We start from the raw sequence: 10709 nt of genomic DNA, 5'->3' as shown, positions 1-10709 counted from the left end.
TCTTTTGTCTATTTTTCTCTTGGAGCAGTCCATATATAATATGTTTCACACCACGAGAATATCACTACTTTTGTCTTTTTGCTCCATTATTATTTTTGCTGGGCATCGACGGGGTGTAACGAGAGTTGGAACGTCACCAGAACCAAAGATGCTTTTTCTTCCTCATGGTTGGTCTTTCAGGGGCCACATAAACTACTAAATCTTTTTTCTCTTTGTTGTTCTTGTTGGGTGTTTTTGTGTGTGTGGAGAAAGCATCTTTTACTTATCTATTTTTTTTAATATATTTATTTAAATTCAAGTTTGTTACCATACAGTGTAGTATTGGTTTCAGAAGTAGACACCACTGATCCATCACTTGCATATAACATCTGGTGCTCATCCCAACAAGTGTCCTCCTTAATACCCATCACCCATTCAGCTCATTCCCTCACCCATCTCCCTTCTGGCAACCCTCACTTTCTTCTCTGTACTTAAGAGTCTCTTATGGTTTCTTCCTCATGTCCGTTTTATTTCTCTTTTCTCTCTGTCTTTATTGAACAGGTTGCCCATGTTTTCTTTAAATTTATATAGAAAATGAGCATACTGATAGGGAGCCCCAAGTTTATTTGCCCATAGGAATTTCTGGGTACCAGTTCTGCATTCTGTAGGGGAAAGATAACAAAATCTGGCCATTTTTGAGGTGTATTTATTGCTAGCTTAACTAGTGCAGCTGGGTGTGATAAAGGTGTGACAGTAGCTCACAAGGCCATAGTGGGTCATGGTGTGTGTGTGTGTGTGTGTGTGTGTGTGTGTGTGTGTGGTGAACTGAGGTTAGCCAACAGAGCAGGGATGCCAAGGCTCACATATTCCAAGGTGATTCTTATTGACAGAGGCCAGAACACAGTCAACATAAGTTACTAATGAGGAGGTCCATTTCAACTCATAGGACACTTTTATAACAAATTTAATAAAGGCCTACAAAAAAAAACTTGAAAGTGAGGGATTTTCTGTGCCTTGAAATGTCAACTGTCATGGGCTAGCCTCTTCATTCCTCAACATGCACCACCACCAGCTCTCACCGCACTCCTTCTTGCGTCTTCCTTTTGACACCTGGCTTTCTTTTGAGCCTTGATTTTCTAAAAGAAGCACCTTCCTCACACCCTTTGCACAGGCCATTGCCCTGTTGGGGACATACTTTCTGAGATCACCTCGACTCCCTTCCTATTGCTCTCAAGGTCCTGTTCAAAAAGAAGGACCTTCTTTGCAGGTCCTGTGGAAACATTAAATAATAAATAAATAAATAAATAAATAAACAAACAAATAAATAATAAATAAATAAATAACACCCCATAACTCTCTCATTTATACCTTCTTTCCTTTTATTCACAGCCCCTGTCACCAAATGACATGTTATTTGATTATTTTTATTTCTTTATATTCTTTACCCATTCTACGATTATAAGAACTTTTGTTTTTCAGCACCCTATAATCTTTGCTTATACAGTGACTTAAACATGGTCAATACTCAGTATGTACTCCTTAAAGGGATAAAAAATATTCTCCATAAAACAAGAGTATACATTATGCTTGAGGAATGGAATTTTTAATGAGAGTAGAAATGGAATTTTTAATGAGAAATGGTACTAGGGATGCCCTAATGGGAATGAGACTATATACATATATTGAAATTAATTTCCTGACTTTAAAATGTAAATGGTAGCACTCATGTTAGGTTACTAATGTTTGCTTGTGTGAAAATTCTTCACTTATTTTTCTGTATCCTGGTAGTCATCTCCCACCCATGGAGCCAAGGAACCTTACAGGAATTTCAGAATTTCTTCTTCTGGGATTTTCAGAGGAACCAGAATTGCAGCCCCTCGTATTTGGCCTTTTTCTGCTCATGTATCTGACCACTGTGTTTGGAAACCTGCTCATCATCCTGGCCGTCAGCTCTGACTCCCACCTCCATACACCCATGTACCTGTTCCTCTCCAATTTGTCCTTTGTAGACATCTGCTTCACCTCCACCACCATCCCCAAGATGCTGTTGAATATACAGACTCAGAGCAAAGTCATAACCTACGCAGGCTGCATCACCCAGATGTATTTTTTCCTACTTTTTGCGGGATTGGACAACTACATTCTGACCGTGATGGCCTATGACCGATTTTTGGCCATCTGTCAGCCCCTGCACTATACGGTCATCATGAATCCCCAGCTCTGTGGACTACTGGTTCTGGTGTCTTGGGTCATGAGCGTCCTGCATTCCTTGTTACAATGCTCAGTGGTGCTGAGACTGTCCTTCTGTACAGACTTGGAAATTCCTCACTTCTTCTGTGAAATTAAACAGGTGGTCCAACTTGCCTGTTCTGACACCTTTCTTAATGACATGGTGATGTACTTTGGAGCTGGGCTGCTGGGCGGCGGTCCCCTTGCCGGGATCCTTTACTCATATTCTAAGATAGTTTCTTCCATATGTGGGATCTCATCAGTGCAGGGCAAGTATAAAGCATTTTCCACCTGTGCATCTCACCTTTCTGTTGTCTCCTTATTTTACTGTACAAGTCTAGGAGTGTACCTTAGCCCCACTGCCACCCAGAGCTCCCACTCAAGTGCAACAGCCTCGGTGATGTACACGGTGGTCACACCCATGCTGAACCCCTTCATCTACAGCCTGAGGAACAGAGACATAAAGACGGCTCTGAAAAAATTCTTTGGAAGGGAAGCTACAAAAGGACCAATTCTCCTGGGGCAATTGCACATGATGGCAGAACTCAAAGCCTGAGAGCCAGAAATGGTAATTCTTCGATCAGATTGTGGAAGTAGAAGCACTACTTCTATTGACTTCCTGAAACGTCCCTTTCTCTGACATCAACTTCTCTAGACACTTAGGTAACATACTGTATTAACCTTTCTGCTCTCTGGCATTTAACAGTGTTTCCCTTAGTTGTTTTCCTACTCTTCTTAATTAATTCCCAATGTTGGACAATATTGGAAATTCCCATTTATCCCATGAGATTCCATAGATGTGTTAAGAATCATTTCTTCTGAAATGAAATATATCCTACTGAGTAATTTTTCTTTTGTTTTCCTAAAAAGTAATCATGAGTTGTACTACACTATTGAAAAAAACATATTGGGTCAATTTATAAAATTTTATAAGAGAGGGAAGTCTGAAACCACAGCTCACAACTTCTGGGTCCATGATTCTTTTAATATCTGTTCTTCCTGAAAATGTAGACTTTAGCCTATGTTGTGTTTTAGAACAAGTCATCAGGTTTTATTCTCCTCCTTAGATTCCTGTTTTCTTATTCAGTTCAGTGTCCACACAGTCATGGCAAAACTGATAATCAGATACATGTCTCCAGTTGTAGTCTACATACAAACATAAATTTCAAGAAATAATTTGATATGGCCATAGAGTCAAATTTAACTCCTGCATTTTTACTATGTAAACTAATGTTTTCATTCTGCACATCTGCTTAGTGATGTTGTGAGACTGGCATCCCTGTGTAAGAAGGTCTATCATTGGGGTGAAAAACCATTTGCGTAATTATAGTTCCTATTTCATTGTGTTCCTGTTTCTTCCATGGAAACTTCCATGTCTCCCTAAAAATATGATTCACTGGCATACAATAAGCTGCATACATTTAAGGTGTACAATTTTCTGAATTACAGGAGGCATACAAAAATTAAGTTTATAGGGAGACAAAGGATTCCTATCTGCAAGGGATGAGCCTCCTGCAGTGGAGGGCACAGAAAGGGGACACCCTGGCCTCTGTGCCACTGCTCACACTTTGTCCTTGTTGCAGACTCCATCCTGGGGGGTGTCCCACAACCCCGGTGATGAGTGTCAAGTAGGACCAGAAGATGAAATGGAAGCATGATATACTATTTACAAAGGAGATGAACATTTCATGGAATTCAGTCCAGTTGCATTTCAATACAGGGGAGGTGAAAATGGTGATCCCAAAACCTTTTACTTTTTAAAAAAAATATTTATTTATTTTTGGGAAAGTGCAAGCAGGAAAGGGGTAGAGAGAAGGAAAAGAGGATCTGAAGTAGGCTCTGCATTGACAGGCTGACAACAGCAAGCCTGACGTGGGGCTCAAACTCACAAACCATGAGATCATGACCTAAGCTGCAGTCAGACGTTCCACTGACTGAGCCACCCAGGTGTCCCCCAAGGCCTTCTTGAAAAAGATTTCCTGGGAAAGGGAACTTTTTGCCTGCTGGCAGAATGCCAACTGGTACACCAACTCTGGAAAATAAGATGAAGGTTCCTCAAAAATAAAAACTGGAACTACCCTACAACCCAGCAATAGCACTATGAGGTATTTATCCAAAAGACCCAAACATGCTAATTAAAAGGGGCATATGAATCCCAATGTTTATATCAGGACTATCAAGAATAGCCAAATTATGGAACGACCCCATACATACATATGATTGAACATTACTCGGCAATCAAAAAGAATGAAATCTTGACAGTTGCAACATGTGGATAAAACTAGAGAGTATTAGACTAAGCAAAATAAGTCAGTCATGGAAAGACAAATATCATATTATTCTACATATGTAGAATTTTTTTTAATTTAATGGTTTATTGTCAAATTGGTTTCCATATAACACCCAGTGCTTCTCCCCACAAGTGCCCTCCACCATGGCCATCACCCCCTTCCCTCCCTTCCCCTCCACCTTCAGTCCATGGTTCATTTTCAGTATTAAATAGTCTCTCATGATTTGTGTCCCTCACTCTCCCCAGCGAAATAAGTCAGGCAGAGAAGGACAGACACCATATGTTTGCACTCATAGGTCTAACAGGAGAAACCTAACAGAGAAACATAGGGAGAGGAAGGGGGAAAGAGAGCTATGTAGAATTTAAAAAACAAAACAGATGAACACAAGGGAAGGGAAGGAAAAATAAGATAAAAAGAGAGAAGGAGGCAAACCATAAGAGGCTCTTAAATTCAGAGAAAAAGCTGAGGATTGCTGGAGGGGAGGGGGGATGGGCTAAATGAGTAATGGGCATTAAGAAGGGCACATGTTCAGATGAGCACTGAGTATTGTATGTAAGTGATGAATCACTAAATTCCACTCCTGAAATCATTATTACACTATATGTTAACTAACTTGGATTCAAATAGAATTTAAACCTTTAAAAAAAATAATAGAGACTTGGACAGAAACATACCCCCAAGCACCTCCAATTATATCTGTGAATGATTTTTTAAAATACCACCATCCGCAGCAGCTATAAAGCAGAGCATAACAACCAAGTTCAGGAAGCAGCAGAAGTTAGTCTCAGGACCACAATGAACTACACACTGTATGAATATGCCACGGGCAAAAACAGCATTTCATGGAGAATCACCATCCCATTAATTCTACAACACCTGTAAGCAGCGTTATCTCCACTGAAACACCTGATACAGCTCCGTCAAGTAAGAAAATAGACTAAAATAACAACTTTCAAAAGCCCAGAAACGTAAGCTGGCAGATAAAACAGATCACAAAGGAGAACTTCCACAAGGACAGAACTGGGCTGATGTGATGAAGCATTGAAGCAAAATTAGCTCGGAAATCCTGCCATTTGCAATGACATGGATGGAGCTAGAATGTATTGTGCTAAACAAAAGAAATCAAGCAGAGAAAGACAAATACTATATGATTTCACTTATATGTGTAATTTAAGAAACAAAGCAGATGAACATATGGGAAGGTCGGAGGAGAGAAGAAAGGGGAGAAAAACACAGGAGACATTTAATGATAGAGAACAAACTGAGGGTTAATGGAGGGAGGTGGCTAGGGAATGGGCAAATGGGTGAAGGGTACTAAGGAGGGCATTTGTCATGATGAGCACTGGGCATTATATGTAAGTGATGAATCACTGAATTCTACTCCTGAAATCAATATAGCACTGTGTGTTAACTATGTAAAATAGTAATAATAATTATAGTAATAATAATAATGATAATAATAATAATAGAGAGGTATTAAAGCTGGGTAGATTTGTTTAAAAAACAAAAACAAAAAAAAAAAGGTGGTGAATAGTGCCTGCCAACTGGAGACAAGGGAAGAGCATCCTTTAACAAGTAAACTAGTGTCAAAATCCTTCACTACCCTTTTCTGATATTGAGATGGCTTTTAGTAAAACACGTTTTTTTTATAAAAATGTTTTAAGCTGAAAGTTCATGAAGATATCTGGTTGTATTGAATTATTTCACACCCTTGCCTTAATAAAGGTGAAATGTTAAAAAAAAGATTATATACTATGTGACGCCCTTTGTGTATAATTCAAAAAAATGCACAGTAAGTTTTAACTGCTTTGTCATGTTATTATTAACACATCATCAATCTGAGCCTCAATTTCCACATTTCTGAAGGTAATGTAGGGTAATGAACCCTAACTTCAGACAGATGGTGTCAAGAATAAATGAAATGTGTAGAAGCACTTTGTTGAGTTCAAAAAAATGTTCAAGGTTAGGAGTGTGAGTATGTATATGAATGTGTACATTTGTAAACATGTTTCTATCAAATAAGTATATCCATACACATATGGGTAGCCACCAGAGACTTCTTGAAATCCCAGCAATTATGTTGAAAGAAAACCTGAAGTTTGGAGGGGATAAAAGTGAAAAGAATAAAATTTGAATCAACATTAAATAGAAAGAATGTAGAATATTTGTCACAAAGATCTTTTTATTTTAAATTTTTTATGTCTTTATTTTATTTTGAGAGAGATGAATGGAGAGTGAGCAGGGGAGGAGCAGAGAGAGGGAGACACAGAATCTGAAGTAGACTCCAGGTTCTGAGCTTTCAGCACAGAGTCTGACGTGGGGCTTCATCCCACAGACTGTGAGAACGTGACCTGAGCTGAAGTTGGATGCTTAACAGACTTAGCCACCCAGGTGCCTGACACAAAGATTTAAAGGAGAGTGAAAGACTTCAGTTTTTTTGGTTTGTTTTTTAAATTTTTTATTTATTTTTGAGACAGAGAGACAGAGCATGAGTGAAGAGGGGAAGAAAGAGAGGGACACACAGAATCAGAAGCAGGCTCCAGGCTTTGAGCTGTCAGCACAGAGCCCAATGCGGGGCTCAAGCCCATGAATGTGAGATCATGACCTGAGCTGAAGTCAGAGGCTTAACCAACTGAGCCACCCAGGTGCCCCTAAAAGCTCTGAATCTTAACCTTAAAAACAAAAAATACTCAAATGTAACATCCAACTCATATGCAGTGCTTATATTCCTTTTATAGATATGTGAGATCATGACCTGAGCCGAAGTCAGAGGCTTAACCTACTGAGCCAACCAGGTGCCCCAAAAGACTTTATTTTTAATAAGGAATTTTTTTTATCTCAAATTTCCAAAGGCCTCAGAGTCAAAACCACGTTTAGATTTATGCTGTGGGATATCACTGTCGAGCGAGTAAGTCAATACATCTCCAAATTAAAACTAGTTTTTTCTTTCCGTTTAAGGTGGGAATTCAATACCAAATTCCTTGACCCCAGAGAAAGTTCACTGAATGAGTTAAAAGGCTCAAACTCTATTACTACAAACAGTATTTTTCTGAACAAATATCTGTAGTTAATTTCTGTTGTTGCTGAAACAAATGACCATAGTGTGGCTTAAAACAAAGATTTATCAGAAGTCTGAAATGGGTCTCACTGGGCTAATACGAAGAAGTCTGCAGGGCTGTGATCCTTCTGGACACCCCAGGGAAGAATTCACTCCCTTTCCTATTTCACTTTTTGGTGACTACCTGCATTTCTTGTCTCGTGGCCCTTCTTCCATCATCAAAGCCCACAGCATAGAGTCTAAAAATGTCTCTCTGATTCCAAATCTTTGTCTTCCCTCTCCCACATTTAGAGGACACCTGTGATTTTACTCGTCCCATCCAGAGAATTCAGGCTAATCTTTTTATATCAAGATTAGTGATTAGCAGCCTTATTCCATCTACTGGCTGCATTCCCCTTGCACTGTAGACAAATGTTTCTGAAATTCTTCGGATTGGGACACCCTTGGAAGCCTACAATGTCTTTTTCAAATATAAATTATTTGATTCCACTCACTGAAAGTAGAATTTATCCACACCTTTAAAATTAGGTGAAAAACATTTCTTTCAGGGGGACTTGGATGGCTCAGTCAGTTCAGTGTCCAACTATTGATCTTGGCTCAGGTCACGATCTCATGGTTAGTGAAATCAAGCCTACAGCTGTCCCTGTGCTGACAGCCTAGAACCTACTTGGAACTCTCTCTCTCTCCCTCTCTCTCTCTCTCTCTCTCTCTCTCTCTCTCTCTCTCTCTCTCTCTCTCTCTCTTCCCTTTCTTTTCTCTCTCTCTCTCTCAAAATAAAGATAAATATTAAAAGTAAATAATTTTTCTTTCAAAATGACAACCACAGAAGATTCTTGGTGGAGAAGACCTAAAACACCTACACGTGACTCTTACACAGGAACACAGACTTGCTCTTACCCTAAGATCCACAGATCAGGACCTATAGCATCATCATCACCTAGTTTCTTGTAGAAGCACAAATTCCTTGGAATCCTGGAGACCTGATGAATCAGTTCAGGGCATTTTAACTACAAACTTTGGTGATTTGTTCACACAATGAAGATAAAGCAGTATTTCTCACCTACTCACAGTTGATATTTGGGTCTGGGTAAATATTTGTGTTGGATGCTGTCCTAGGGGTGATAAGGGTTTGACAGCACCCTTGAAGACATGGCTACACATCCTCAGGGGCAAAATCATGCCTCGTTGAGAAACACTGTGCTGGAGTTTGAGAACTGAAAGTATCGTGAGAGAAATTCAATTAAGGATTCATCCAGTATTACATTTATAACTGTGATGTTATGATTTGCAATAAAATATATATATTTGGGGAGAGGAGTTAAGATGGTGGAGCAGCATGGAGACCCTGAGCTTGGCTCTCCCCTAAAACACAGCTAGATCAGAACAAAACCATTTTGAACACCTAGGAAATTGATCTTATGATTAACACAACAATCTGCATAACTTGAGTCACAGAACTAAGCAGGTATATGGGGCAGAGAGGTGAACTGGGGAAGAAAAAACCTGCAGAGGCTGCAGAGCCATTTTCAGGGACAGGACAGAGAGAAAAAGAGAAAGGAAGAGAGTGCATCCCATTAGGATGGTGCAAGAAAAGCAGCCCCCACCCCCCAAAAAAGTAGCTAGGGAGAAAGAGAAAGAGTGAAAACACTCGCAGGGGACTGAATAAAAAATCTATTCCACTATACCATTGACAGAGAGAAAGGAGAGAGTTCAACGCCACCAGGATTCTTTAAACAATGGAGTGCAGAGTCTGAAGTTTTGGCGCTCAGTGTCTGGGGTGCTCTGGTGAGGAAGCACGGTGAATCCCCAGGATCAGAAGTGGTCCTGAGGGGGCCCATGTGCCATACCAGAAGAAGCTATTCCCATGCTTTGAGTGCACTTGGTAGAAGCCATACACCCCCCGCCCCCCGCCCACAGCCAAAGGTCCCAGCAGACCTGAGAGCAGCCATATTTGCTGGTATTGAAACACAGACATCAGAGTGCAGTGAAATCTGGGGCTGGCTGTGTGATGTGATTTGCCAAAACCTCTGAACCTCTACCGATGCATGATCGCACAAACATTTTATGTGACAAACTGGCACTCTGACGTTGCTCAGTGAGACTCTCCCCCAGAGAGTCAGAATGGGTCCAAGACACAGGGGTCTCTAAAGTGTGGGGTTTCGAAACACAACCCCATCTGAGAAACTCTGGAGGGAGGTGTTACCTGGAAAGCAGACAGCTTGGACAGGGACAGAGGAGAGACAAGGAGTGGGCAGGGGCCTCAGAAAGGAGAGGTTCTTGATCACAGATGGGTGAGAGCATGAAGTTCCTGCCACAGAAACTAGGGAGGTGGGTGGAAACAATTTTCACCTCTCACACCTGGATCCACTGCAATAAGCCAAGCATCACGACCTAATGGAGAACAAAGCCATTGCAAAAAGCCCACCAACTTCTCATCCCCCAGTCACTCCATCTGCTTAGTGTACAGACTATAAAGTACTTCGTAGTTTCAGTTCCAGGGGAAACTGGATGAAACTTCATTTGGGTTTCATTCCATTTGCTGGTTCATTTATTGGTTCATTTTCTTTGTTTCTGTTTTTGTTTAAGTTGGTTTTTTATTCTTTCTTTTCTAACTGTATCTCAGATAAAGAAAGAAAATTATTTTTATTATATTTTTTATTTAAAAATTTTTTTAATTCTATTTCATTTTCTTTATTTTATTCTATTTTATTATGTAAATGTTTTTAATTTTTTCTTACCTTTTTTCTTTTATTTCCCTTTTATCTCTCTATTCTATCGAGCTTATTTCAACAAGCAGACCAAAACACATCTAGGATCTAACTTTCTTTATTTGATTTTTTATTTGATTTTTAATTTTTTAGTTTTAATTTTTAATTTTTTTCTACCTCCAAAATGAGAAAAATGAAGGAATTCACCTCAAGAGAAAGAACAGGAAGAAATGACATCCAGGTACTTAATCAATAGAGATATAATAGAGATGTCTGAAGTACAATTTAGAACCACAATAATAAGAATACTAGCTGGGGTTGAAAAAAGCATGGAAGACACCAGAGAAGCCTTTTCTGTGGAGATAAAAGAAACAAAATCTAGGCAGGGTAAAATTTGAAAAGCTATAACTGAGATGCAATCTCAAAAGGATGCCATGGCATCAG

General features: G+C 39.6%; 2 pseudogenes; both read left to right on the top strand.

Annotated features, from left to right (window-relative positions):
- The first annotated feature begins 1780 nt into the window (after positions 1 to 1780).
- Positions 1781 to 2744, top strand: LOC115274378 (annotated as a pseudogene).
- Positions 2745 to 3854: 1110 nt separating this feature from the next.
- LOC115274376 overlaps positions 3855 to 10709 on the top strand; it is an 11314-nt pseudogene continuing 4459 nt past the window's right edge.

Source organism: Suricata suricatta, chromosome 12 (assembly GCF_006229205.1).
Source record: "Suricata suricatta isolate VVHF042 chromosome 12, meerkat_22Aug2017_6uvM2_HiC, whole genome shotgun sequence".
NCBI classification, from domain to species: domain Eukaryota; kingdom Metazoa; phylum Chordata; class Mammalia; order Carnivora; family Herpestidae; genus Suricata; species Suricata suricatta.
The sequence above is the reverse complement of the archived record's forward strand: the minus strand, read 5'-3'. Positions and strand labels throughout refer to the sequence as shown.